Below are 27606 nucleotides of genomic sequence, written 5' to 3'. Positions count from 1 at the left end.
AAATTCTGGAACCCGGCCACTCGAGGGATGCAGGCGGAATCCTACCGAGGCGACGTTACATCAGCCCGCCTAGCGTGTCGCCGGCGAAGATGACCATCCCGTCCTTTGCGGGGCACGGGGAGAGCTGGGCCTTTAAAGGTAAGGAGCGGGTGTTTTCTATAACATTTCTTAACAGGTGCCACTCGGTCCATCGTCATAGATACCGGCCTCTGAAGTCAAAGCAGACCAGAAAGACTTTTCAGCTGACCCCACATCCATCGGCCGTCCCCGGGGGTAGGCAGAGGAGAAGGCCACCGTGGTTCCCCTGACCTAGGAAAGGTAGAAAAATAACGTTTGTTTTCCGTTTCTTTTTTTCTAAAATGAGGATAAAAGGCATTTGTCCAGAGTCTTCCTCAGAAGGCGTTAGAAGTGTGTTTCAGGGATTCAGGAAAGAGCCCCCGTACACCAGCGCAAACAGAGCGACCCCACGCCGCTACGAAGGAGCCAGAGAAAGAGCTTCAACTCAGCCGATGAAGAATTTGCTTCTTTCCACTATCGAGATGTGGTGGGGGGGAGCAGAGAACAGAAAGGAGACGGCTTTCAGGAATGGCTTTTGGCTGAAAGCTCAGCGAAGCTAAAAGATCCATCTCACTTTGTAAACCGTTATTCTTATTTCTTTGCAATAAATACGCTTTGTTTTTAGTCAATGCAAGTTTCTTTTATTTATTTTGAAGAGCTCTTTGTATTTTTCCAAGGGCGAGAAGCCCCTGGGAAAAGTAAAGGTCCAGGTTTTCTCTCCCAAATTCGGGGAACAGGTCTCCGGCACAGTTACGCATAAGTAATAGATGCAGAATTCCTTTTTTGCATCTTTGGGGAAAGGTTAGTGTTTTTTGTATTTAGTTATCGATGCAGGAATGCGTGGATCGATCGTATTTATACGCGGCTCATTCCAAAGCGGATTCAGAGAGGCTAACGTGGTATAAACAGAACAGTATTAAATGAAAATGACATTATTTATTTATTTATTGATTGATTGATTGATTGATTGATTGCATTTGTATGCCGCCCCTCTCCGTAGACTCAGGGCGGCTAACAACAATAGTACAAAACATCATGTAAATCCAATACTAAAAACTAATACTAAAACAATTAAAAAACCCTTATTTGTAAAACCAAACATACATACAAACAAACAAACATACCATGCATAGAATTGTAAAGGCCAAGGGGGAAAGAATATCTCAGTTCCCCCACGCCTGATGGCAGAGGTGGGTTTTAAGGAGCTTACAAAAGGCGAGGAGGGTGGGGGCAATTCTAATCTCCGGGGGGAGTCGGTTTCAGAGGGCCGGGGCCACCACAGAGAAGGCTCTTCCCCTGGGGCCCACCAAACAACATTGTTTTGTTGACGGGACATATCAGTCATACAATAAGAATAATGTAATGTCTTAAAAAGAACCATACACACCCCACGGTCAATGCTATTCCAGACCTGCCAGAAAAGTCAGATCCTAACGGGTTTCTGGAAGACCGTAAGGGGGGAGATAGCACGAAATTACAAAAAGATATTGACAAAATTGAACGGGTCCAAAGACGGGCTACAAGAACGGTGGAAGGTCTTAGCATAAAACGTATCAGGAAAGACTTAATGAACTCAATCTGTATAGTCTGGAGGACAGAAGGAAAAGGGGGGACAGGATCAAAATATTTAAATATGTTAAAGGGTTAAACAAGGTTCAGGAGGGAAGTGTTTTTAATAGGAAAGTGAAGCCAAGAACAAGGGGACACCATCTGAAGTTAGTTGGGGGAAAGATCAAAAGCAACGTGAGAAAATATTATTTCACTGAAAGAGTAGTAGATGCTTGGAACAAACTTGAACCTATGATTAGAACATAGGACGGAAGTGTTTTTAATAGGAAAGTGAGCCCAAGAACAAGGGGACCCAATCTGAAGTCAGTTGGGAAAGATCAAAAGCAACGTGAGAAAATATGATTTGACTGAAAGAGTAGTAGATGCTTGGAACAAACTTGAACCTATGATTACAACACAGGACCGAAGTGTTTTTAATAGGAAAGTGAACCCAAGAAAAGGGGACACAATCTGAGGTTAGTTGGGGGGAAAGATCAGAAGGAACATGAGAAAATATGATTTGACTGGAAGAGTAGTAGATGCTTGGAACAAACTTGAACCTATGATTACACCACAGGAGGGAAGTGTTTTTAATAGGAAAGTGAACCCAAGAACAAGGGGACACCATCTGAAGTCAGTTGGGGGAAAGATCAGAAGCAACGGGAGAAAATACTATTTCACTGAAAGAGTCGTAGATGCTTGGAACAAACTGGAACCTATGATTACAACACAGGAGGGAAGTGTTTGTGATCGGAAGAAGGGCGGAATACAAATATAATAATAATAATAATTATTATTATTATTAATAATAATTAATAAGAATAATGATGATAATAATAATAATAAGAGTAATACTACTACTACTACTACTACAAATAACAATAATAATTGTCTGCATGGCTGCCAACTTCTTTATTAAAAACTTATTATTCATATTCAGGCCATCACAACCCTTCTTAACTGGGTTTCAGGCTTTTACAGGATTATTCCCCATTCCTTTAATTTAGCAAAATGCATCATCGCCTATTAATACTAGTATTGTGACTGCAATACCGGTTTTGACCACATGGCGGCAGTTTTCTATCATTAAGGCTCAAATAGGGATAGCGGGGGGGGGGGCGGGGAAGCCCGCAGTTCCTTTGTGCCCTTCTAGGCATCCCTCACAAACTTCCTTTGGTCGTGACCTTCTAAGCATGGCCGACTAACTGTGTGTCCTTCTCTTGGCATCCCTTACCAACTTCCTTTGGCATCGCCCTTCTAAGCATGGCCGACTTCCTGTGTGTCCTTCTCCTGGCATCCCTGACCAACTCTGACTTCGTGTGTGCGCTTGTTCTGGCATCCCTCCCCAACTTCCTTTGGTAGTGACCTTCTAAGCATGGCCGACTTCCTGTGTGCCCTTCTCCTGGCATCCCTCACCAACATCATTTCCCAGCGCCCTTGTAAGCACTGCTGACTTCCTGTGTGCCCTTCTCCTGGCATTCCTCAACATCATTTCGTAGCGCCTGACTTCCTGTCAGTTTTCAGGGGCCCCCTTTGGAAACCCGCCCTCTTCTCCATTCCCTCTCAGCTGTTTCCTTTTCCCGCCCTTTGCTCCCTGAGGAAAAGCCCGCCCTCTCTCCTCAGAACGCTGTTTGACGACGTTTTAGAGCAGCGTAGTTCTCTTTCGGCAGAGCAGCTTGGTGGATGTCTTTGCAAGTGACCGGCCACGGGAGCTGAATGGACCCCCTGCAGAGCGCGTGAACTGCTGTGTGAACAGGTAAAACTTCCTTCGGGGTTTTCTTGGAGGGGGGAGGACCGAGCTGGGGTGGCAGAGGGCAAATTCCCAAGGCCTCTCAGGGGTTTCAATCGTGGGAGGGAGTGAGGGTAGGAAGGACTGAGGAGGAAGCTTGCGTGGGTGGGAGCGAGGGAGGGAAAGAAAGAAAGAGGGGGGAGAGAAAGAGAAAGAAAGAAAGGGGGAGGGGGAGCCATCTGGGGTTGCAGAGGGCAAATTCCCAAGGCCTCTCAGGGGCTGTGATCCCCTAGAGCAGGGATCTCCAAGCTTGGCAACTTTAAAACTCGTAGACCTCAAACTCCTTTTGCTTTGCAGGCTGAGGAATTCTGGGAGTTGAGAGTCTTAAAATTGCCCAGTGTGGGGATCCCTGTTTTATTGCAAAAGTTTATTCAGCATTTTATTTTTCTCCATCTTCTCACCAATTAATTTACATTACCTTTCAATATTACAAGCATCCTATATAGTTACACAATTTAGTCCATTATTCCAGAATTCACCTCATTGGTTTTCTTTCCTTATCCATCACCAGTCTGCCCCTCTTCTTGTTCTTTCTTGCACTCCCTCCCTCTTTCTCCACCTCCTCCTCCTACCTATTAATTCCTTCACTCCTACTCTACTACCTCTCTCTCCTCCTCTTCCTCCCCTTCTTCTTCCTCTTCCACCCTCTTTAGCCTTTCCTGAGTTTCTCCCATCCTAGGTCAACTCATAATTAGCAGACTGATGGTATATATTCAAATTGAAAAATTACCCCTAAGTCTTCCCAAAAATGTTATTGTTTATAAAATTCATTCATAACCCCCCCCCCAACTTTAATCTAATCCCGAGTCTTTGGAAAAGGGCTGCATACAAATCTAATAATAATAATAATAATAATAATAATAATAATAATAATTTTATTATTAATTATTTATTAATAATGTTTAAGAGGGATGGTTTGCATCCATCATACAGAGGTACCCAGGTGCTCGGTGAGGAATTCAGAACTTTTTTGGACAGGCATTTAAACTAGGTAAAGGGGACAGAGATCTACCAGATGTGGAGGATTTCTGTCCCCGACCAATGATGATAAATCAGTTTCTGGAAGCTTATGAAAAGGGAGCTGTAAATAAAATAGATGTAGTTGTTGATGATAAGGGGCAAACTAATAATGAAAATAATGTTCTTCGGGTAATGTACACGAATGCTCGAAGCTTGAGCAACAAGCTCTGTGAGTTAATGGCCATAATATCTAGAGATAATTTGGATCTGGTTGCCATAACTGAGACATGGTTTAAGGATTCTAATGAATGGGAAATAACCATACCAGGATATACACTGTATAGGAAGGATAGAATAGAGAGAAGGGGAGGTGGAGTAGCCATTTATGTTAAAGAAAGTCTAAAAACAATACTAATTCAAAATACATGTAAAGATCTGGAGACCCTCTGGATTTGCATGCAAAATAAAGACGGTTCTGTCATTAGAATTGGGGTGATCTATAGGCCTCCAGGGCAATCTGAGGAACATGACAACAAGATGGTGGATGAGATTACCCTAATGGCAGTAAAGGGAGATATTGTGGTTATGGGTGATTTCAACATGCCTGATGTTTACTGGAATATCCCCAGTGCCCTTACATGCAAAAGTAAGAATATAGTAGAGGCCTTTACAGGAGCAGCTATGGCACAGCTAGTTAAGACACCAACTAGAGGGGAGAATATTCTAGATTTAGTTTTTACAAATGGGAATCGGGTTTCAGAGGTCAAGGTGGGAGAAAATTTAGGTTGCAGTGACCATCTATGTTTGTGGTTTGATGTAAAAACTGATTGTGAGCAATCCTATACTGCAACCAAAGTATTGGATTTCAGAAAAACAAATTTTAATGCAATGGGGGAATATTTAAATAATGAATTAAAGGGGAGGGATAAAATGGCAGGAGCGAGCACCCAGTGGACTGTATTAAAAAAGGCCACCTTAAAAGCCACAAGACTTTATGTAAAGCAAGTAACTAAAGGTAAAAGGAAGAAGAAACCGCTATGGTTTAGCAATGATGTAAGGGCTATCCTAAATCTGAGTATTGCATTGGCAGTTCTGTGTTAGCGAAAACTTCAGAAGAGAAGGATTTAGGGGTAGTGATTTCTGACAGTCTCAAAATGGGTGAGCAGTGTGGTCGGGCAGTAGGAAAGGCAAGTAGGATGCTTGGCTGCATAGCTAGAGGTATAACAAGCAGGAAGAGGGAGATTGTGATCCCCTTATATAGAGCGCTGGTGAGACCACATTTGGAGTACTGTGTTCAGTTCTGGAGACCTCACCTACAAAAAGATATTGACAAAATTGAACGGGTCCAAAGACGGGCTACAAGAATGGTGGAAGGTCTTAAGTATAAAACGTATCAGGAAAGACTTAATGAACTCAATCTGTATAGTCTGGAAGACAGAAGGAAAAGGGGGGGCATGATCGAAACATTTAAATATGTTAAAGGGTTAAATAGGGTTCAGGAGGGAAGTGTTTTTAACAGGAAAGTGAACACAAGAACAAGGGGACACAATCTGAAGATAGTTGGGTGAAAGATCAAAGGCAACATGAGAAAATATTATTTTACTGAAAGAGTAGTAGATCCTTGGAACAAACTTCCAGCAGACGTGGTTGGTAAATCTACAGTAACTGAATTTAAACATGCCTGGGATAAACATATATCCATTGTAAGATAAAATACAGGAAATAGTATAAGGGCAGACTAGATGGACCATGAGGTCTTTTTCTGCCGTCAATCTTCTATGTTTCAATAATAATAATAATAATAATAATAATAATAATAATAATAATAATAATAATTCAAAACAAAAAGAAACCACCTGCAGTGAAAAAATTCTAGCTTTGTCTTCTGGGTTCTCCATCACATTATTTCACTGTTTGAATCTCTCATTTAATTGCTTTAGCTTAGTTTTCCAAAATTGTTATTTCTTGTGCCTTTTCATTTTTAGGGCTGTTGCTTCCTCCTGTTGTTGGATCTTTTCCTCCCTATCTGTTTTTTTTAAAATTTCTTCATTTATCATAACCAAACACCTCTAAAATAACTTTAGACATATTGTTAAATCTTTTATCTTATATTCATTTTCATCATAATTATCAAATTTTCCTTATATTCAACAAAATCAGTACAGCTAGTAGTAAATATTCAAATATTATATTTAGATTTCACACTTAAAATATTTTCTGTCTCAATACATATTAAATCAAAAATTGCTTAATCATAGATTGAATAATCCTACCCCTGTTCTATTGCATCCTATTTATGATATATAAAAGAAAAAAACAGGTCCTGAACCAAATATTGATATTAATTGCATAAATCACGTAGTAACATCACTATTCATAGACCCAGCCCAGAGAAAAGTACCGGCCTGTTCTCTTCCACGACATACACGCTCTCCTCGTCTCAGATAATTTCGGTAATTTATTTATTTATTTCATAGACACTGCCGCCCCCCCCCCCCCCCCCCCGGCAGTCAATGGTGTCCCGCTTTACCAATGATAAAATCTGGTTACCTTATGTAAGAGTCAGTTGTGTAGGTTTTTGTTATTTTTGTGTGAAGAGCGATTATCCTTTATTATTAAAACATGATTAGTATTAATAGACATCATAGGCTTTAACTTGTTTGAAAGCTTGAGCCTCCCGTTTACCTATTAATATTAATAATATTTTTAAAATATACAGGATAACTTGAAAATCCTATTAAAAAGGTCGATTCCTTTTTGTGGCTGCAATATCTGTTTTGACCACAAAACGGCAGAGTTTTCGGTCTCAGGATTTAATATTGAGGCCAAGGGACAGAAGACTCTGCCATTCTATTGTCAAAAAAGAAATATGGAAGAGAAAAAGGAATCAACCCTCTTAACGCATTTTAAGTTTGTTATTCTGTATATTTATTATTAAACTCCTTAATAACATTCCTAGGGCAACAGGAGGCCCGGGGTTGGCAACGCAGGGACAGAAGGAATCCTTCAAGAGTTAAAGCTGCCAGGCGGGGAGGGGCATCCCGTCCTAGCACGAACCGGTCAATCGCCAGGCGGAGAGCCGGACCGTTTGATCGGTCACAGCCGGGGAGAGCGGATATTCGAGAGCCAGGGGAGCACAGCCTCCCAGAGATTTTCACCACGCCATTGGGTTTTTTCTTGTTGCGCATTTTCTCATTGTAACGGAATAAAGTCGTTTCTATATAGCCGCTTGTCTACTGATTCTTACCAATATTCAAGACTTTCCCTTTAAAGCACAGGACGGTTCCAATATCATATAACACTCTTTTCTCCCAAATTCTGGAACCCGGCCACTCGAGGGATGCAGGCGGAATCCTACCGAGGCGACTACATCAGCCCGCCTAGCGTGTCGCCGGCAAGATGACTATCCCGTCCTTTGCGGGGCACGGGGAGAACTGGGCCTTTAAAGGTAAGGAGCGGGTGTTTTCTATAACATTTCTTCACAGGTGCCACTCGGTCCATCGTCATAGATACCGGCCTCTGAAGTCAAAGCAGACCAGAAAGACCCCACATCCATCAGCTGACCCCACATCCATCGGCTGTCCCCGGGGGTAGGCAGAGGAGAAGGCCACCGTGGTTCCCCTGACCTAGGAAAGGTAGAAAAATAACGTTTGTTTTCCGTTTCTTTTTTTCTAAAATGAGGATAAAAGGCATTTGTCCAGAGTCTTCCTCAGAAGACATTAGAAGTGTGTTTCAGGGATTCAGGAAAGAGCCCCCGTACACCAGCGCAAACAGAGCGACCCCACGCCGCTACGAAGGAGCCAGAGAAAGAGCTTCAACCCAGCCGATGAAGAATTTGCTTCTTTCCACTATCGAGATGTGGTGGGGGGGAGCAGAGAACAGAAAGGAGATGGCTTTCAGGAATGGCTTTTGGCTGAAAGCTCAGCGAAGCTAAAAGATCCATCTCACTTTGTAAACCGTTATTATTATTTCTTTGCAATAAATACGCTTTGTTTTTAGTCAATGCAAGTTTCTTTTATTTATTTTGAAGAGCTGTTTGTATTTTTCCAAGGGCGAGAAGCCCCCGGGAAAAGTAAAGGTCCAGGTTTTCTCTCCAAAATTCGGGGAACAGGTCTCCGGCACAGTTACGCATAAGTAATAGAGGCAGAATTCCCTTTTAGCATCTTTGGGGAAAGGTTAGTGTTTTTTGTATTTATTTATCGATGCAGGAATGCGTGGATCGATCGTATTTATACACTGCTCATTCCAAAGCGGATTCAGAGAGGCTAACGTGGTATAAATAGAACAGTATTAAATGAAAATGACATTATTGATTGATTGATTGATTGATTGCATTTTTATGCCGCCCCCCTCTCTGTAGACTCGGGGCGGCTAACAACAATAGTACAAAACATCATGTAAATCCAATACTAAAAACTAATACTAAAACAATTAAAAAACCCTTATTTGTAAAACCAAACATACATACAAACAAACATACCATGCATAGGATTGTAAAGGCCAAGGGGGAAAGAATATCTCAGTTCCCCCACGCCTGACGGCAGAGGTGGGTTTTAAGGAGCTTACAAAAGGCGAGGAGGGTGGGGGCAATTCTAATCTCCGGGGGGAGTTGGTTCCAGAGGGCCGGGGCCACCACAGAGAAGGCTCTTCCCCTGGGGCCCGCCAAACGACATTGTTTTGTTGACGGGACATATCAGTCATACAATAAGAATAATGTAACGTCTTTAAAAGAACCATACACACCCTACGGTCAATGCTATTCCAGAGCTGCCAGAAAAGTCAGATCTTAACGGGTTTCTGGAAGACCGTAAGGGGGGAGATAGCACGAAATTACAAAAAGATATTGACAAAATTGAACAGGTCCAAAGACGGGCTACAAGAACGGTGGAAGGTCTTAAGCATAAAACGTATCAGGAAAGACTTCACGAACTCCATCTGTATAGTCTGGACTCTGGAGGACAGAAGGAAAAGGGGGGACAGGATCGAAATATTTAAATACGTTAAAGGGTTAAACAAGGTTCAGGAGGGAAGCGTTTTTAATAGGAAAGCGAAGCCAAGAACAAGGGGACACCATCTGAAGTTAGTTGGGGGAAAGATCAAAAGCAACGTGAGAAAATATTATTTCACCGAAAGAGTAGTAGATCCTTGGAACAAACTTCCAGCAGACGTGGTAGATAAATCCAGAGTAACTGAATTTAAACATGCCTGGGATAAACATATATCCATCCTAAGATAAAATACAGAAAATAGTATAAGGGCAGAGTAGATGGGCCACGAGGTCTTTTTCTGCCTTCAGACTTCTATGTTTCTCCGTTTCTATCTGCGTGGGGAGATTCTCCTTCCATCAACGTTTTGTCTTTTTAATATTTCATTCTGCTAGGAGAGAGGCGGGTGCGGACTTTCTTCATTAGGGAAACGGTAGAGCTGGGGACTTAGCCAACATCCTGTTTTATATAATAAAGTTATCATTTTTGTAGTACCTTCACAAACCCCTGGCGGTTTTCGTGTCCAATACGCAGCTAGTCCTCCAGAAGTGGGATTCCCTTCCCTTCCCTACCGGTTCACAAAAGCGAGTGTGCGCATGACGTCGGGATGGGTGGGCAGAGCCCCCAGCCGTTCGTGCTATCCTGAGAGAAGCGGCTGAATCCCACCACTGTTAAGTCCTCGGCTTATGACCATTGAGCTCCACATTTTTCCCAATAGACAAGACCCAAAAGGGGACACGTGAGCATGTTAGTTGCTCACGCTAGTTGCCAATCATCGCAATTTTGAACACGTGACCATGGGAATTCCATAAAAAAATCACTTTGTTCAGTGCCTTTAAGTAATTCTCTGAGTCTTCGTAGAAGGGCAGAACACAAATATAATAATAATAATAATAATAATAATAATAATAATAATAATAATAATATAATGATGATGTTGATGTTGATAATAAGAGTAATACTACTACTACTACAAATAATAATAATTGCATGGCTGCCGACTTCTTTCTTAAAAACCTATGATTCATATTGAGGCCATCACAGCCCTTCTTAACTGGGTTTAAGGCTTTTGCAGGATTACTGCCCCATCCCTTTGATGTAGCAAACCGTATCATCGCCTATTAATATTAATAAGGCATTAATAATTAAGATATAGGATGATAAAATTAAAATCCAATTTAAAAAGTAGATTTCTTTTTGTGTCCGGAATACCGGATGTGACCACCGGAGGGCAGTTTTCTATCATTAACTGCTGAAACAGGCATAGCAGGGTTAATGTGATGGCGGGACCTTCTCTGTGGCAGCCCCGGCCCTCTGGAACCAACTCCCCCCAGAGATTAGAATTGCCCCCACCCTCCTTGCCTTTCGTAAGCTACTCAAACCCCACCTCTGCCGCCAGGCACGGAGCAATTAAGATTCCTTTTCCCCCCCGAGACATTTGCAATTTTATGCATGGTATGTTTGTATGTATATTTCGTTGTTTATATTAAGGGGTTTTTAATTCGTTCTTAGTATTGGATTATAATTGTACACTGTTTTCTGACTGCTGTTAGCCGCCCCGAGTCTTAAATCCAATAAGTAAACGATTAAATAAACAAATGATTAAATAAATAAATAAATAAATAAATAAATAAATATGATGATGGTGATGATGATCACAGCCCTTCTTAACTGGGTTTAAGGCTTTTGCAGGATTACTCCCCTATTCCTTTGTTGTACCAAACCGCATCATCGGTTATTCATATTAATAAGGCATTAATAATAAAGATATAGGATAATAAAATTAAAATCCAATTTAAAAAGTAGATTTCTTTTTGTGTCCGCGATACTGGATGTGACGACCAGAGGGCAGTTTTCAACTCCCCCCAGAGATTAGAATTGCCCCCACCCTCCTTGCTTTTCAGGATTGCTCCCCCATTCCTTTCATGTAGCGAACCGCATCATCGCTTCTTAATATTAATAAGGCATTAATAATAAAGATATCGGATAATAAAATTAAAATGCAATAGATTTCTTTTGGCGTCCGCAATATCGGACGTGACCACCGGAGGGCAGTTTTCCATCATTAACAATGCTGAATCAGGCAGAGCAGGGTCAATGTGATGGAGGGACCTTCTCTGTGGCGGCCCCGGCCCTCTGGAACCAACTCCCCCCAGATTAGAATTGCGCCCACCCTCCTTGCCTTTCAGGATTGCTCCCCCATTCCTTTGATGTAGCGAACCACATCATGGCTTGTTAATATTAATAAGGCATTAATAATAAAGATATCGGATAATAAAATTAAAATCCTATAGATTTCTTTTTGCGCCCGCAATACAGGACGTGACCACCGGAGGGCAGTTTTCCCATCATTAACAATGCTGAATCAGGCATAGCAGGGTCAATGTGATGGCGGGTCCTTCTCTGTGGCGGACCCGGCCCTCTGGAACCAACTCCCCCCAGAGATTAGAATTGCCCCCACCCTCCTTGCCATTCAGGATTGCTCCCCCATTCCTTTCATGTAGCGAACCGCATCATGGCTTGTTAATATTAATAAGGCATTAATAATAAAGATATCAGATAATAAAATTAAAATCCAATTTAAAAAGTAGATTTCTTTTTGTGTCCGCAATACGTGACCACAGTAGGGCAGTTTTCTATCATTAACAATGCTGAATCAGGCATAGCAGGGTGAATGTGATGGCGGGACCTTCTCTGTGGCAGCCCCGGCCCTCTGGAACAAACTCCCCCCAGAGATTAGAATTGTCCCCACCCTCCTTGCCTTTCAGGATTGTTCCCCCATTCCTTTGATGTATCAAACCGCATCATGGCTTCTTAATATTAATAAGGCATTTATAATAAAGATATAGGATAATAAAATTAAAATTCAATTTAAAAAGTAGATTTCTTTTTGTGTCCGCAATACGTGACCACCGGAGGGCAGTTTTCTATCATTAACAATGCTGAATCAGGCATAGCAGGGTTAATGTGATGGCGGGACCTTCTCTGTGGCGGCCCCGGCCCTCTGGAACCAACTCCCCTGAGAGATTAGAATTGCCCCCACCCTCCTTGCCTTTCAGGATTGCTCCCCCATTCCTTTGATGTAGGAAACCGCATCATGGCTTGTTGACATTAATAAGGCATTAATTATAAAGATATAGGATAATAAAATTAAAATCCAATTTAAAAAGTAGATTTCTTTTTGTGTCCGCAATACGTGACCACCGGAGGGCAGTTTTCTATCATTAACAATGCTGAATCAGGCATAGCAGGGTTAATGTGATGGCGGGACCTTCTGTGTGGCGGCCCCGGCCCTCTGGAACCAACTCCCCCCAGAGATTAGAATTGCCCCCACCCTCCCTGCCTTTCAGGATTGCTCCCCCATTCCTTTGATGTATCAAACCGCATCATGGCTTGTTGATATTAATAAGGCATTAATAATAAAGATATCGGATAATAAAATTAAAATGCAATTTAAAAAGTAGATTTATTTTTGTGTACGCAATACGTGACAACTGGAGGGCAGTTTTCTATCATTAACAATGCTGAATGAGGTATAGCAGGGTGAATGTGATGGTGGGACCTTCTCTGTGGCGGCCCCGGCCTTCTGGAACCAACTCCCCCCAGATATTAGAATTGCCCCCACCCCCCTTGCCTTTCAGGATTGTTCCCCCATTCCTTTGATGTAGCGAACCGCATCATGGCTTGTTAATATTAATAAGGCATTAATAATAAAGATATAGGATAATAAAATTAAAATTCAATTTAAAAAGTAGATTTCTTTTTGTGTCCGCAATACGTGACCACCAGAGGGCAGTTTTCTATCATTAACAATGCTGAATCAGGTATAGCAGGGTTAATGTGGTGGCGGGACCTTCTCTGTGGCGGCCCCGGCCCTCTGGAACCAACTCCCCCCAGAGATTAGAATTGCCCCCACCCACCTTGCCTTTCAGGATTGCTCCCCCATTCCTTTCATGTAGGAAACCGCATCATGGCTTTTTGATATTAATAAGGCATTAATTATAAAGATATCGGATAATAAAATTAAAATCCAATTTAAAAAGTAGATTTCTTTTTGTGTCCGCAATACGTGACCACCGGAGGGCAGTTTTCTATCATTAACAATGCTGAATCAGGCATAGCAGGGTTAATGTGATGGCGGGACCTTCTCTGTGGCGGCCCCGGCCCTCTGGAACCCACTCCCCCCAGGGATTAGAATTGTCCCCACCCTCCTTGCCTTTCGGGATTGCTTCCCTATTCTTTTGATGTAGCAAAACGCATCATCGCTTGTTAATATTAATAAGGCATTAATAATAAAGATATCGGATAATAAAATTAAAATCCAATAGATTTCTTTTGTCGTCCGCAATACCGGACATGACCAGCGGAGGGCAGTTTTCCATCATTAACAATGCTGAATCAGGCAGAGCAGGGTCAATGTGATGGAGGAACCTTCTCTGTGGCGGCCCCGGCCCTCTGGAACCAACTCCCCCCAGAGATTAGAGTTGCCCACACCCTCCTTGCCTTTCAGGATTGCTCCCCCATTCCTTTGATGTAGCGAACCGCATCATCGCTTGTTAATATTAATAAGGCAATAATAATAAAGATATCGGATAATAAAATTTAAATCCTATAGATTTCTTTTTGCGCCCGCAATACAGGACGTGACCACCGGAGGGCAGTTTTCCCATCATTAACAATGCTGAATCAGGCATAGCGGGGTTAATGTGATGGCGGGACCTTCCCTGTGGCGGCCCCGGCCCTCTGGAACCAACTCGCCGCAGAGATTAGAATTGCTCCCACCCTCCTTGCCTTTCAGGACTGCTCCCCCATTCCTTTGATGTAGCAAACCCGCATCATCGCTTGTTAATATTAATAAGGCGTTAATAATAAAGATATCGGATAATAAAATTAAAATCCAATAGACTTCTTTTTGCCTCCGCAAAATACCGGACGTGACCACCGGAGGGCAGGTTTCTATCATTAACAATGCCGAATCAGGCATAGCGGGGTGAATGTGATGGCGGGACCTTCTCTGTGGCGGCCCCGGCCCTCTGGAACCAACTTCCCCCAGAGATTAGAATTGCCCCCACCCTCCTTGCCTTTCAGGACCGCTCCCCCATTCCTTTGATGTAGCAAACCCGCATCATCGCTTGTTAATATTAATAAGGCGTTAAGAATAAAGATATCGGATAATAAAATTAAAATCCAATAGATTTCTTTTTGCCTCCGCAAAATACCGGACGTGACCACCGGAGGGCAGGTTTCTATCATTAACAATGCCGAATCAGGCATAGCGGGGTTAATGTGATGGCGGGACCTTCTCTGTGGCGGCCCCGGCCCTCTGGAACCAACTCCCCCCAGAGATTAGAATTGCCCCCACCCTCCTTGCCTTTCAGGACCGCTCCCCCATTCCTTTGATGTAGCAAACCCGCATCATCGCTTGTTAATATTAATAAGGCGTTAATAATAAAGATATCGGATAATAAAATTATAATCCAATAGATTTCTTTTTGCCTCCGCAAAATACCGGATGTGACCACCGGAGGGCAGGTTTCTATCATTAGCAATGCTGAATCAGGCATAGCGGGGTTAATGTGATGGCGGGACCTTCTCTGTGGCGGCCCCGGCCCTCTGGAACCAACTCCCCCCAGAGATTAGAATTGCCCCCACCCTCCTTGCCTTTCAGGACCGCTCCCCCATTCCTTTGATGTAGCAAACCCGCATCATCGCTTGTTAATATTAATAAGGCGTTAATAATAAAGATATCGGATAATAAAATTAAAATCCAATAGATTTCTTTTTGCCTCCGCAAAATACCGGACGTGACCACCGGAGGGCAAGTTTCTATCATTAACAATGCCGAATCAGGCATAGCGGGGTGAATGTGATGGCGGGACCTTCTCTGTGGCAGCCCCGGCCCTCTGGAACCAACTTCCCCCAGAGATTAGAATTGCCCCCACCCTCCTTGCCTTTCAGGACCACTCCCCCATTCCTTTGATGTAGGAAACCCGCATCATCACTTGTTAATATTAATAAGGCGTTAAGAATAAAGATATCGGATAATAAAATTAAAATCCAACACATTTCTTTTTGCCTCCGCAAAATACCGGACGTGACCACCGGAGGGCAGGTTTCTATCATTAACAATGCCGAATCTGGCATAGCGGGGTTAATGTGATGGCGGGACCTTCTCTGTGGCGGCCCCGGCCTTCTGGAACCAACTCCCCCCAGAGATTAGAATTGCCCCCACCCTCCTTGCCTTTCAGGATTGCTCCCCCATTCCTTTGATGTATCAAACCGCATCATGGCTTGTTGATATTAATAAGGCATTAATAATAAAGATATCGGATAATAAAATTAAAATCCAATAGATTTCTTTTTCCGTCCGCAATACGTGACTACAGGAGGGCAGTTTTCTATCATTAACAATGCTGAATCAGGCATAGCAGGGTGAATGTGATGGCGGGATCTTCTCTGTGGCGGCCCCGGCCCTCTGGAACCAACTCCCCCCAGAGATTAGAATTGCCCCCACCCTCCTTGCCTTTCAGGATTCCTCCCCCATTCCTTTGATGTAGCGAACCGCATCATGGCTTCTTAATATTAATAAGGCATTAATAATAAAGATATAGGATAATAAAATTAAAATTCAATTTAAAAAGTAGATTTCTTTTTGTGTCCGCAATACATGACCACCGGAGGGCAGTTTTCTATCATTAACAATGCTGAATCAGGCATAGCAGGGTTAATGTGATGGCGGGACCTTCTCTGTGGCGGCCCCGGCCCTCTGGAACCAACTCCCCTGAGAGATTAGAATTGCCCCCACCCTCCTTGCCTTTCAGGATTGCTCCCCCATTACTTTGATGTAGGAAACCGCATCATGGCTTGTTGATATTAATAAGGCATTAATTATAAAGATATAGGATAATAAAATTAAAATCCAATTTAAAAAGTAGATTTCTTTTTGTGTCCGCAATACGTGACCACCGGAGGGCAGTTTTCTATCATTAACAATGCTGAATCAGGCATAGCAGGGTTAATGTGATGGCGGGACCTTCTCTGTGGCGGCCCCGGCCCTCTGGAATCAACTCCCCCCAGAGATTAGAATTGCCTTTCAGGGTTGCTCCCCCATTCCTTTGATGTAGGAAACCGCATCATGGCTTGTTGATATTAATAAGGCATTAATTATAAAGATATCGGATAATAAAATTAAAATCCAATTTAAAAAGTAGACTTTTTTTTGTGTCCGCAATACGTGACCACCGGAGGGCAGTTTTCTATCATTAACAATGCTGAATCAGGCATAGCAGGGTTAATGTGATGGCGGGACCTTCTCTGTGGCGGCCCCGGCCCTCTGGAACCAACTCCCCCCAGAGATTAGAATTGCCCCCACCCTCCCTGCCTTTCAGGATTGCTCCCCCATTCCTTTGATGTATCAAACAGCATCATGGCTTGTTGATATTAATAAGGCATTAATAATAAAGATATCGGATAATAAAATTAAAATCCAATTTAAAAAGTAGATTTCTTTTTGTGTCCGCAATACGTGACCACAAGAGGGCAGTTTTCTATCATTAACAATGCTGAATCAGGCATAGCAGGGTTAATGTGATGGCGGGACCTTCTCTGTGGCGGCCCCGGCCCTCTGGAACCAACTCCCCCCAGAGATTAGATTTGCCCCCACCCTCCTTGCCTTTCAGGACTGCTCCCCCATTCCTTTGATGTAGCAAACCCGCATCATCGCTTGTTAATATTAATAAGGCGTTAATAATAAAGATATCGGATAATAAAATTAAAATCCAATAGATTTCTTTTTGCCTCCGCAAAATACCGGACGTGACTCCCGGAGGGCAGGTTTCTATCATTAGCAATGCTGAATCAGGCATAGCGGGGTTAATGTGATGGCGGGACCTTCTCTGTGGCGGCCCCGGCCTTCTGGAACCAACTCCCCCCAGAGATTAGAATTGCCCCCACCCTCATTGCCTTTCAGGACCACTCCCCCATTACTTTGATGTAGGAAACCGCATCATGGCTTGTTGATATTAATAAGGCATTAATTATAAAGATATAGGATAATAAAATTAAAATCCAATTTAAAAAGTAGATTTCTTTTTGTGTCCGCAATACGTGACCACCGGAGGGCAGTTTTCTATCATTAACAATGCTGAATCAGGCATAGCAGGGTTAATGTGATGGCGGGACCTTCTCTGTGGCGGCCCCGGCCCTCTGGAATCAACTCCCCCCAGAGATTAGAATTGCCTTTCAGGGTTGCTCCCCCATTCCTTTGATGTAGGAAACCGCATCATGGCTTGTTGATATTAATAAGGCATTAATTATAAAGATATCGGATAATAAAATTAAAATCCAATTTAAAAAGTAGACTTTTTTTTGTGTCCGCAATACGTGACCACCGGAGGGCAGTTTTCTATCATTAACAATGCTGAATCAGGCATAGCAGGGTTAATGTGATGGCGGGACCTTCTCTGTGGCGGCCCCGGCCCTCTGGAACCAACTCCCCCCAGAGATTAGAATTGCCCCCACCCTCCCTGCCTTTCAGGATTGCTCCCCCATTCCTTTGATGTAGCAAACCCGCATCATCGCTTGTTAATATTAATAAGGCGTTAATAATAAAGATATCGGATAATAAAATTAAAATCCAATAGATTTCTTTTTGCCTCCGCAAAATACCGGACGTGACTCCCGGAGGGCAGGTTTCTATCATTAGCAATGCTGAATCAGGCATAGCGGGGTTAATGTGATGGCGGGACCTTCTCTGTGGCGGCCCCGGCCTTCTGGAACCAACTCCCCCCAGAGATTAGAATTGCCCCCACCCTCATTGCCTTTCAGGACCGCTCCCCCATTCCTTTCATGTAGCAAACTCGCATCATCGCTTGTTAATATTAATAAGGCGTTAATAATAAAGATATCGGATAATAAAATTAAAATCCAATAGATTTCTTTTTGCCTCCGCAAAATACCGGACGTGACCACCGGAGGGCAGGCTTCTATCATTAGCAATGCTGAATCAGGCATAGCGGGGTTAATGTGATGGCGGGACCTTCTCTGTGGCGGCCCCGGCCCTCTGGAAACAACTCCCGCAGAGATTAGAATTGCCCCCACCCTCCTTGCCTTTCGGGATTGCTCCCTACCGGACGTGACCACCGGATGGCAGTTTTCTATCATTAACAATGCTGAATCAGGCATAGCAGGGTTAATGTGATGGCGGGATCTTCTCTATGACGGCCCCGGCCCTCTGGAACCAACTCCCCCCAGAGATTAGAATTGCCCCCACCGTCCTTGCCTTTCAGGAATGCTACCCCATTCCTTTGATGTAACAAACCCTCATCATCGCTTGTTAATATTAATAAGGCGTTAATAATAAAGATATCGGATAATAAAATTAAAATCCAATAGATTTCTTTTTGCCTCCGCAAAATACCGGACGTGACCACCGGAGGGCAGGTTTCTATCATTAGCAATGCTGAATCAGGCATAGCGGGGTTAATGTGATGGCGGGACCTTCTCTGTGGCGGCCCCGGCCCTCTGGAACCAACTCCCGCAGAGATTAGAATTGCCCCCACCCTCCTTGCCTTTCGGGATTGCTCCATACCGGACGTGACCACCGGATGGCAGTTTTCTATCATTAACAATGCTGAATCAGGCATAGCAGGGTTAATGTGATGGCGGGATCTTCTCTGTGGCGGCCCCAGCCCTCTGGGACCAACTCCCCCCAGAGATTAGAATTGCCCCCACCCTCCTTGCCTTTCGGGATTGCTCCCTACCGGACGTGACCACCGGAGGGCAGGTTGCTATCATTATCAATGCTGAATCAGGCATAGCGGGGTGAATGTGATGGCGGGACCTTCTCTGTGGCGGCCCCGGCCCTCTGGAACCAACTCCCGCAGAGATTAGAATTGCCCCCACCCTCCTTGCCTTTCGGGATTGCTCCCTACCGGACGTGACCACCGGATGGCAGTTTTCTATCATTAACAATGCTGAATCAGGCATAGCAGGGTTAATGTGATGGCGGGATCTTCTCTGTGGCGGCCCCGGCCCTCTGGAACCAACTCCCCCCAGAGATTAGAATTGCACCCACCCTCCTTGCCTTTTGGGATTGCTCCCTACCAGACGTGACCACCGGAGGGCAGGTTTCTATCATTAGCAATGCTGAATCAGGCATAGTGGGGTGAATGTGATGGCGGGACCTTCTCTGTGGCGGCCCAGGCCCTCTGGAACCAACTCCCCGCAGAGATTAGAATTGCCCCCACCCTCCTTGCCTTTCAGGACTGCTCCCCCATTCCTTTGATGTAGCAAACCCGCATCATCGCTTGTTAATATTAATAAGGCGTTAATAATAAAGATATCGGATAATAAAATTAAAATGCAATAGATTTCTTTTTGCCTCCGCAAAATACCGGACGTGACCACCGGAGGGCAGGTTTCTATCATTAGCAATGCTGAATCAGGCATAGCGGGGTTAATGTGATGGCGGGACCTTCTCTGTTGCGGCCCCGGCCCTCTGGAACCAACTTCCCCCAGAGATTAGAATTGCCCCCACCCTCCTTGCCTTTCAGGACCGCTCCCCCATTCCTTTGATGTAGCAAACCCGCATCATCGCTTGTTAATATTAATAAGGCGTTAATAATAAAGATATCGGATAATAAAATTAAAATCCAATAGATTTCTTTTTGCCTCCGAAAAATACCGGACGTGACCACCGGAGGGCAGGTTTCTATCATTAGCAATGCTGAATCAGGCATAGTGGGGTTAATCTGATGGCGGGACCTTCTCTGGGGCGGCCCCGGCCCTCTGGAACCAACTCCCCCCAGAGATTAGAATTGCCCCCACCCTCCTTGCCTTTCAGGACTGCTCCCCCATTCCTTTGATGTAGCAAACCCGCATCATAGCTTGTTAATATTAATAAGGCGTTAATAATATAGATATCGGATAATAAAATTAAAATCCAATAGATTTCTTTTTGCCTCCGCAAAATACCGGACGTGACCACCGGAGGGCAGGTTTCTATCATTAACAATGCCGAATCAGGCATAGCGGGGTGAATGTGATGGCAGGACCTTCTCTGTGGCGGCCCCGGCCCTCTGGAACCAACTTCCCCCAGAGATTAGAATTGCCCCCACCCTCCTTGCCTTTCAGGACCGCTCCCCCATTCCTTTGATGTAGCAAACCCGCATCATCACTTGTTAATATTAATAAGGCGTTAAGAATAAAGATATCGGATAATAAAATTAAAATCCAATAGATTTCTTTTTGCCTCCGCAAAATACCGGACGTGACCACCGGAGGGCAGGTTTCTATCATTAACAATGCCGAATCAGGTATAGCGGGGTTAATGTGATGGCGGGACCTTCTCTGTGGCGGCCCCGGCCCTCTGGAACCAACTCCCCCCAGAGATTAGAATTGCCCCCACCCTCCTTGCCTTTCAGGACCGCTCCCCCATTCCTTTGATGTAGCAAACCCGCATCATCGCTTGTTAATATTAATAAGGCGTTAAGAATAAAGATATCGGATAATAAAATTAAAATCCAATAGATTTGTTTTTGCCTCCGCAAAATACCGGACGTGACCACCGGAGGGCAGGTTTCTATCATTAACAATGCCGAATCAGGCATAGCGGGGTGAATCTGATGGCGGGACCTTCTCTGTGGCGGCCCCGGACCTCTGGAACCAACTTCCCCCAGAGATTAGAATTGCCCCCACCCTCCTTGCCTTTCAGGACCGCTCCCCCATTCCTTTGATGTAGGAAACCCGCATCATCGCTTGTTAATATTAATAAGGCGTTAAGAATAAAGATATCGGATAATAAAATTAAAATCCAATAGATTTCTTTTTGCCTCCGCAAAATACCGGACGTGACCACCGGAGGGCAGGTTTCTATCATTAACAATGCCGAATCAGGCATAGCAGGGTTAATGCGATGGCGGGACCTTCTGTGTGACGGCCCTGGCCCTCTGGAACCAACTCCCCCCAGAGATTAGAATTGCCCCCACCCTCCTCGCCTTTCAGGATTGCTCCCCCATTCCTTTGATGTAGCAAACCCGCATCATCGCTTGTTAATATTAATAAGGCGTTAATAATAAAGATATCGGATAATAAAATTAATAATAATAATAATAATAATAATAATAATTTATTAGATTTGTATGCCGCCCCTCTCCGAAAACTCGCCTTTCAGGACTGCTCCCCCATTCCTTTGATGTAGCAAACCCGCATCATCGCTTGTTAATATTAACAAGGCGTTAATAATAAAGATAGTATCGGATAATAAAATTAAAATCCAATAGATTTCTTTTTGCCTCCGCAAAATACCGGACGTGACCACCGGAGGGCAGGTTTCTATCATTAACAATGCTGAATCAGGCATAGCGGGGTTAATGTGATGTCGGGACCTTCTCTGTGGCGGCCCCGGCCCTCTGGAACCAACTCCCCCCCAGAGATTAGAATTGCCCCCACCCTCCTCGCCTTTCAGGACTGCTCCCCCATTTCTGTGACGTAGCAAACCAGCATCATCACTTGTTAATATTAATAAGGCGTTAATAATAAAGATATCGGATAATAAAATTAAAATCCAATAGATTTCTTTTTGCCTCCGCAAAATACCGTACGTTACCACCGGAGGGCAGGTTTCTATCATTAACAATGCCGAATCAGGCATAGCGGGGGTTAATGTGGTGGCGGGACCTTCTCTGTGGTAGCCCCGGCCCTCTGGAACCAACTCCCCTCAGAGATTAGAATTGCGCCCACCCTCCTCGCCTTTCAGGATTGCTCCCCCATTCCTTTGACGTAGCAAACCCGCATCATCGCTTGTTAATCCAAAAAAGGGCTACAAGAATGGTGGAAGGTCTTAAGTATAAAACGTATCAGGAAAGACTGAATGAACTCAATCTGTATCGTCTGGAGGACAGAAGGAAAAGGGGGGACATGATCGAAACATTTAAATATGTTAAAGGGTTAAATAGGGTTCAGGAGGGAAGTGTTTTTAACAGGAAAGTGAACACAAGAACAAGGGGACACAATCTGAAGTTAGTTGGGGGAAAGATCAAAGGCAACATGAGAAAATATTATTTTACTGAAAGAGTAGTAGATCCTTGGAACAAACTTCCAGCAGACGTGGTTGGGAAATCCACAGTAACTGAATTTAAACATGCCTGGGATAAACATACAGTGGAACCCCGACATAAGAGCTGCTCTACTTAAGAGCAACTCGAGATAAGAGCTGGGAGGGGAGAGATATTTTTGTTCTACTTACAAGCCCAAATTCGAGATACAAGCGCCAAGGAGCTGTCTCCTGAAGCCAAACGCTAACTTCCGCGTTCGGCTTCAGGAGACAGCTGCGAAGCGGCGCGCATGTTTTAAAAGGTTGCAGCCGGCCTGGGGGGCTCGGGGGGGTGCTTGCAGCTTTCTTTCTTGCTCTTTTTCTTTCTCTCTTTTACCTTCCCTTCCTCTATTTCTTCTTTTCTTTCTCCTTCCCACCTTCTTCCCTCCCTCCCTCCCTTCACTCATTCCACTCTTACTCTCCCCTTTCATAAGTTTCCTTGCTTCCTTCCTCTGTTCCTGTCCCTTCCCTCTTTCCTTCCTTCCTTCCCACCCTCCGTCCATTCATTCACCCATTCCTCTCTTGATCGCTTAAAGCCGGTCCCTGGTGCAAAAAGGGTTGGGGACCTCTGTCCTATAGGATTGGGTGGCAGAGAAGTTGAACAGATGTAAATTTAAAAGTTTAAGAAAGTTTACAAGTTAAGTGAAAGAAACTTCATTATTCATTTATATGTACATGTACATTTCTTCATTAAAAACATGTCTTTCTGCATAATTTAGACTAACTTTGTGAGTTTTTTGAGGGCTGGAACCAATTAAAATTATTTACATTAATTCCTATGGGGAAAAGTCGTTCGAGATAAGAGCTGCTCGACTTAAGAGCCCAGGTCCGGAACGAATTAAACTCGTATCTCGAGGTACCACTGTATATCCATCCTAAGATAAAATACAGGAAATAGTAAAAGGGCAGACTAGATGGACCAAGAGGTCTTTTTCTGCCGTCAGTCTTCTATGTTTCTATGTTTCTATGTTTCTATGTTAATATTAATAAGGCGTTAGTAATAAAGATATTGGATAATAAAATTAAAATCCAATAGATTTCTTTTTGCCTCCGCAAAATACCGGACGTGACCACCGGAGGGCAGGTTGCTATCATTATCAATGCTGAATCAGGCATAGCGGGGTGAATGTGATGGCGGGACCTTCTCTGTGGCGGCCCCGGCCCTCTGGAACCAACTCCCCGCACAGATTAGATTTGCCCCCACCCTCCTTGCCTTTCAGGACCGCTCCCCCATTCCTTTGATGTAGCAAACCCGCATCATCGCTTGTTAATATTAATAAGGCGTTAATAATAAAGATATCGGATAATAAAATTAAAATGCAATAGATTTCTTTTTGCCTCCGCAAAATACCGGACGTGACCACCGGAGGGCAGGTTTCTATCATTAGCAATGCTGAATCAGGCATAGCGGGGTTAATGTGATGGCGGGACCTTCTCTGTGGCGGCCCCGGCCCTGTGGAACCAACTCCCCCCAGAGATTAGATTTGCCCCCACCCTCCTTGCCTTTCAGGACCGCTCCCCCATTCCTTTGATGTAGCAAACCCGCATCATCGCTTGTTAATATTAATAAGGCGTTAATAATAAAGATATCAGATAATAAAATTAAAATCCAATAGATTTCTTTTTGCCTCCGAAAAATACCGGACGTGACCACCGGAGGGCAGGTTTCTATCATTAGCAATGCTGAATCAGGCATAGTGGGGTTAATCTGATGGCGGGACCTTCTCTGGGGCGGCCCCGGCCCTCTGGAACCAACTCCCCCCAGAGATTAGAATTGCCCCCACCCTCCTTGCCTTTCAGGACTGCTCCCCCATTCCTTTGATGTAGCAAACCCGCATCATAGCTTGTTAATATTAATAAGGCGTTAATAGAATAGAATAGAATAGAATAGAATAGAATTTTATTGGCCAAGTGTGATTGGACACACAAGGAATTTGTCTTGGTGCATATGCTCTCAACGTACATAAAATAAAATATACATTTGTCAAGAATCATGTGGTACAACACTTAATGATTGTCATAGGGGTCAAATAAGCTTTAATAAATAAATAAATAAATTAATTAATTAATTAATTAATAAATAAGGTTTCTATCATTAGCAATGCTGAATCAGGCATAGTGGGGTTAATCTGATGGCGGGACCTTCTCTGTGGTGGCCCTGGCCCTCTGAAACCAACTCCCCGCAGAGATTAGAATTGCCCCCACCCTCCTTGCCTTTCAGGACTGCTCCCCCATTCCTTTGATGTAGCAAACCCGCATCATCGCTTGTTAATATTAATAAGGCGTTAACAATAAAGATATCGGATAATAAAATTAAAATCCAATAGATTTCTTTTTGCCTCTACAAAATACCGCACGTGACCACCGGAGGGCAGGTTTCTATCATTAACAATGCCGAATCAGGCATAGCGGGGTGAATCTGATGGCGGGACCTTCTCTGTGGCGGCCCCGGCCCTCTGGAACCAACTTCCCCCAGAGATTAGAATTGCCCCCACCCTCCTTGCCTTTCAGGACCGCTCCCCCATTCCTTTGATGTAGCAAACCCGCATCATCGCTTGTTAATATAAATAAGGCGTTAAGAATAAAGATATCGGATAATAAAATTAAAATCCAATAGATTTCTTTTTGCCTCCGCAAAATACCGGACGTGACCACCGGAGGGCAGGTTTCTATCATTAACAATGCCGAATCAGGCATAGCGGGGTGAATGTGATGGCGGGACGTTCTCTGTGGCGGCCCCGGACCTCTGGAACCAACTTCCCCCAGAGATTAGAATTGCCCCCACCCTCCTTGCCTTTCAGGACCGCTCCCCCATTCCTTTGATGTAGGAAACCCGCATCATCGCTTGTTAATATTAATAAGGCGTTAAGAATAAAGATATCGTATAATAAAATTAAAATCCAATAGATTTCTTTTTGCCTCCGCAAAATACCGGACGTGACCACCGGAGGGCAGGTTTCTATCATTAACAATGCCGAATCAGGCATAGCAGGGTTAATGCGATGGCGGGACCTTCTGTGTGACGGCCCTGGCCCTCTGGAACCAACTCCCCCCAGAGATTAGAATTGCCCCCACCCTCCTCGCCTTTCAGGATTGCTCCCCCATTCCTTTGATGTAGCAAACCCGCATCATCGCTTGTTAATATTAATAAGGCGTTAATAATAAAGATATCGGATAATAAAATTAAATGCAATAGATTTCTTTTTGCCTTTGCAAAATACCGGACGTGACCACCGGAGGGCAGGTTTCTATCATTAGCAATGCCGAATCAGGCATAGCGGGGTGAATCTGATGGCGGGACCTTCTCTGGGGCGGCCCCGGCCCTCTGGAACCAACTTCCCCCAGAGATTAGAATTGCCCCCACCCTCCTTGCCTTTCAGGACCGCTCCCCCATTCCTTTGATGTAGCAAACCCCCATCATCGCTTGTTAATATAAATAAGGCGTTAACAATAAAGATATCGGATAATAAAATTATAATACAATAGATTTCTTTTTGCCTCCGCAAAATACCGCACGTGACCACCGGAGGGCAGGTTTCTATCATTAACAATGCTGAATCAGACATAGGGGGGTTAATGTGATGGCGGGACCTTCTCTGTGGCGGCCCCGGCCCTCTGGAACCAACTCCCCCCAGAGATTAGAATTGCCCCCACCCTCCATTCCTTTCGGGATTGCTCCCTACCGGTCGTGACCACCGGAGGGCAGTTTTCTATCATTAACAATGCTGAATCAGGCATAGCAGGGTTAATGTGATGGCGGCACCTTCTCTGTGGCGGCCCCGGCCCTCTGGAACCAACTCCCCCCAGAGATTAGAATTGCCCCCACCCTCCATGCCTTTCGGGATTGCTCCCTACCGGTCGTGACCACCGGAGGGCAGTTTTCTATCATTAACAATGATGAATCAGGCATAGCAGGGATAATGTGATGGCTGGACCTTCTCTGTGGTGGCCCCGGCCCTCTGGAACCAACTCCCCCCAGAGATTAGAATTGCCCCCACTCTCCTCGCCTTTCGGGATTGTTCCCCCATTCCTTTGATGTAGCAAACCCGCATCATCGCTTGTTAATATTAATAAGGTGTTAATAATAAAGATATTGGATAATAAAATTAATAATAATAATAATAATAATAATAATAATAATAATAATTTATTAGATTTGCATGCCGCCCCTCTCCGAAGACTCGCCTTTCAGGACTGCTCCCCCATTCCTTTGATGTAGCAAACCCGCATCATCGCTTGTTAATATTAATAAGGTGTTAATAATAAAGATATCAGATAATAAAATTATAATACAATAGATTTCTTTTTGCCTCCGCAAAATACCGCACGTGACCACCGGAGGGTAGGTTTCTATCATTAACAATGCTGAATCAGGCATAGGGGGGTTAATGTGATGGCGGGACCTTCTCTGTGGCCGCCCCGGCCCTCTGGAACCAACTCCCCCCAGAGATTAGAATTGCCCCCACCCTCCATGCCTTTCGGGATTGCTCCCTACCGGTCGTGACCACCGGAGGGCAGTTTTCTATCATTAACAATGCTGAATCAGGCATAGCAGGGTTAATGTGATGGCGGGACCTTCTCTGTGGCGGCCCCGGCCCTCTGGAACCAACTCCCCCCAGAGATTAGAATTGCCCCCACCCTCCTTGCCTTTCGGGATTGCTCCTCTATTCCTTTGATGTAGCAAACCCGCATCATCGCTTGTTAATATTAATAAGGCGTTAATAATAAAGATATCGGATAATAAAATTAAAATGCAATAGATTTCTTTTTGCCTCCGCAAAATACCGGACGTGACCACCGGAGGGCAGGTTTCTATCATTAGCAATGCCGAATCAGGCATAGCGGGGTGAATCTGATGGCGGGACCTTCTCTGGGGCGGCCCCGGCCCTCTGTAACCAACTTCCCCCAGAGATTAGAATTGCCCCCACCCTCCTTGCCTTTCAGGACCGCTCCCCCATTCCTTTGATGTAGCAAACCCCCATCATCGCTTGTTAATATAAATAAGGCGTTAACAATAAAGATATCGGATAATAAAATTATAATACAATAGATTTCTTTTTGCCTCCGCAAAATACCGCACGTGACCACCGGAGGGCAGGTTTCTATCATTAACAATGCTGAATCAGACATAGGGGGGTTAATGTGATGGCGGGACCTTCTCTGTGGCGGCCCCG

The 27606-nt window shown here is 44.3% G+C and overlaps 1 long non-coding RNA gene across 2 annotated transcripts; it reads left to right on the top strand.

The window, feature by feature from the left end:
- Window positions 1-3093: 3093 nt before the first annotated feature.
- On the top strand, window positions 3094-8357 carry LOC139166131 (uncharacterized). Of its 2 annotated transcripts, none has more exons than XR_011558910.1 (2): window positions 3094-3361; window positions 7840-8357. It is a non-coding gene; the product is annotated as an uncharacterized lncRNA (long non-coding RNA). The 2 variants fall into 2 exon arrangements; XR_011558911.1 differs by having other exon boundaries at window positions 7314-8357.
- Window positions 8358-27606: the final 19249 nt, after the last annotated feature.

Source organism: Erythrolamprus reginae, chromosome 4 (assembly GCF_031021105.1).
Source record: "Erythrolamprus reginae isolate rEryReg1 chromosome 4, rEryReg1.hap1, whole genome shotgun sequence".
NCBI lineage: Eukaryota > Metazoa > Chordata > Lepidosauria > Squamata > Dipsadidae > Erythrolamprus > Erythrolamprus reginae.
The sequence above is the reverse complement of the archived record's forward strand: the minus strand, read 5'-3'. Positions and strand labels throughout refer to the sequence as shown.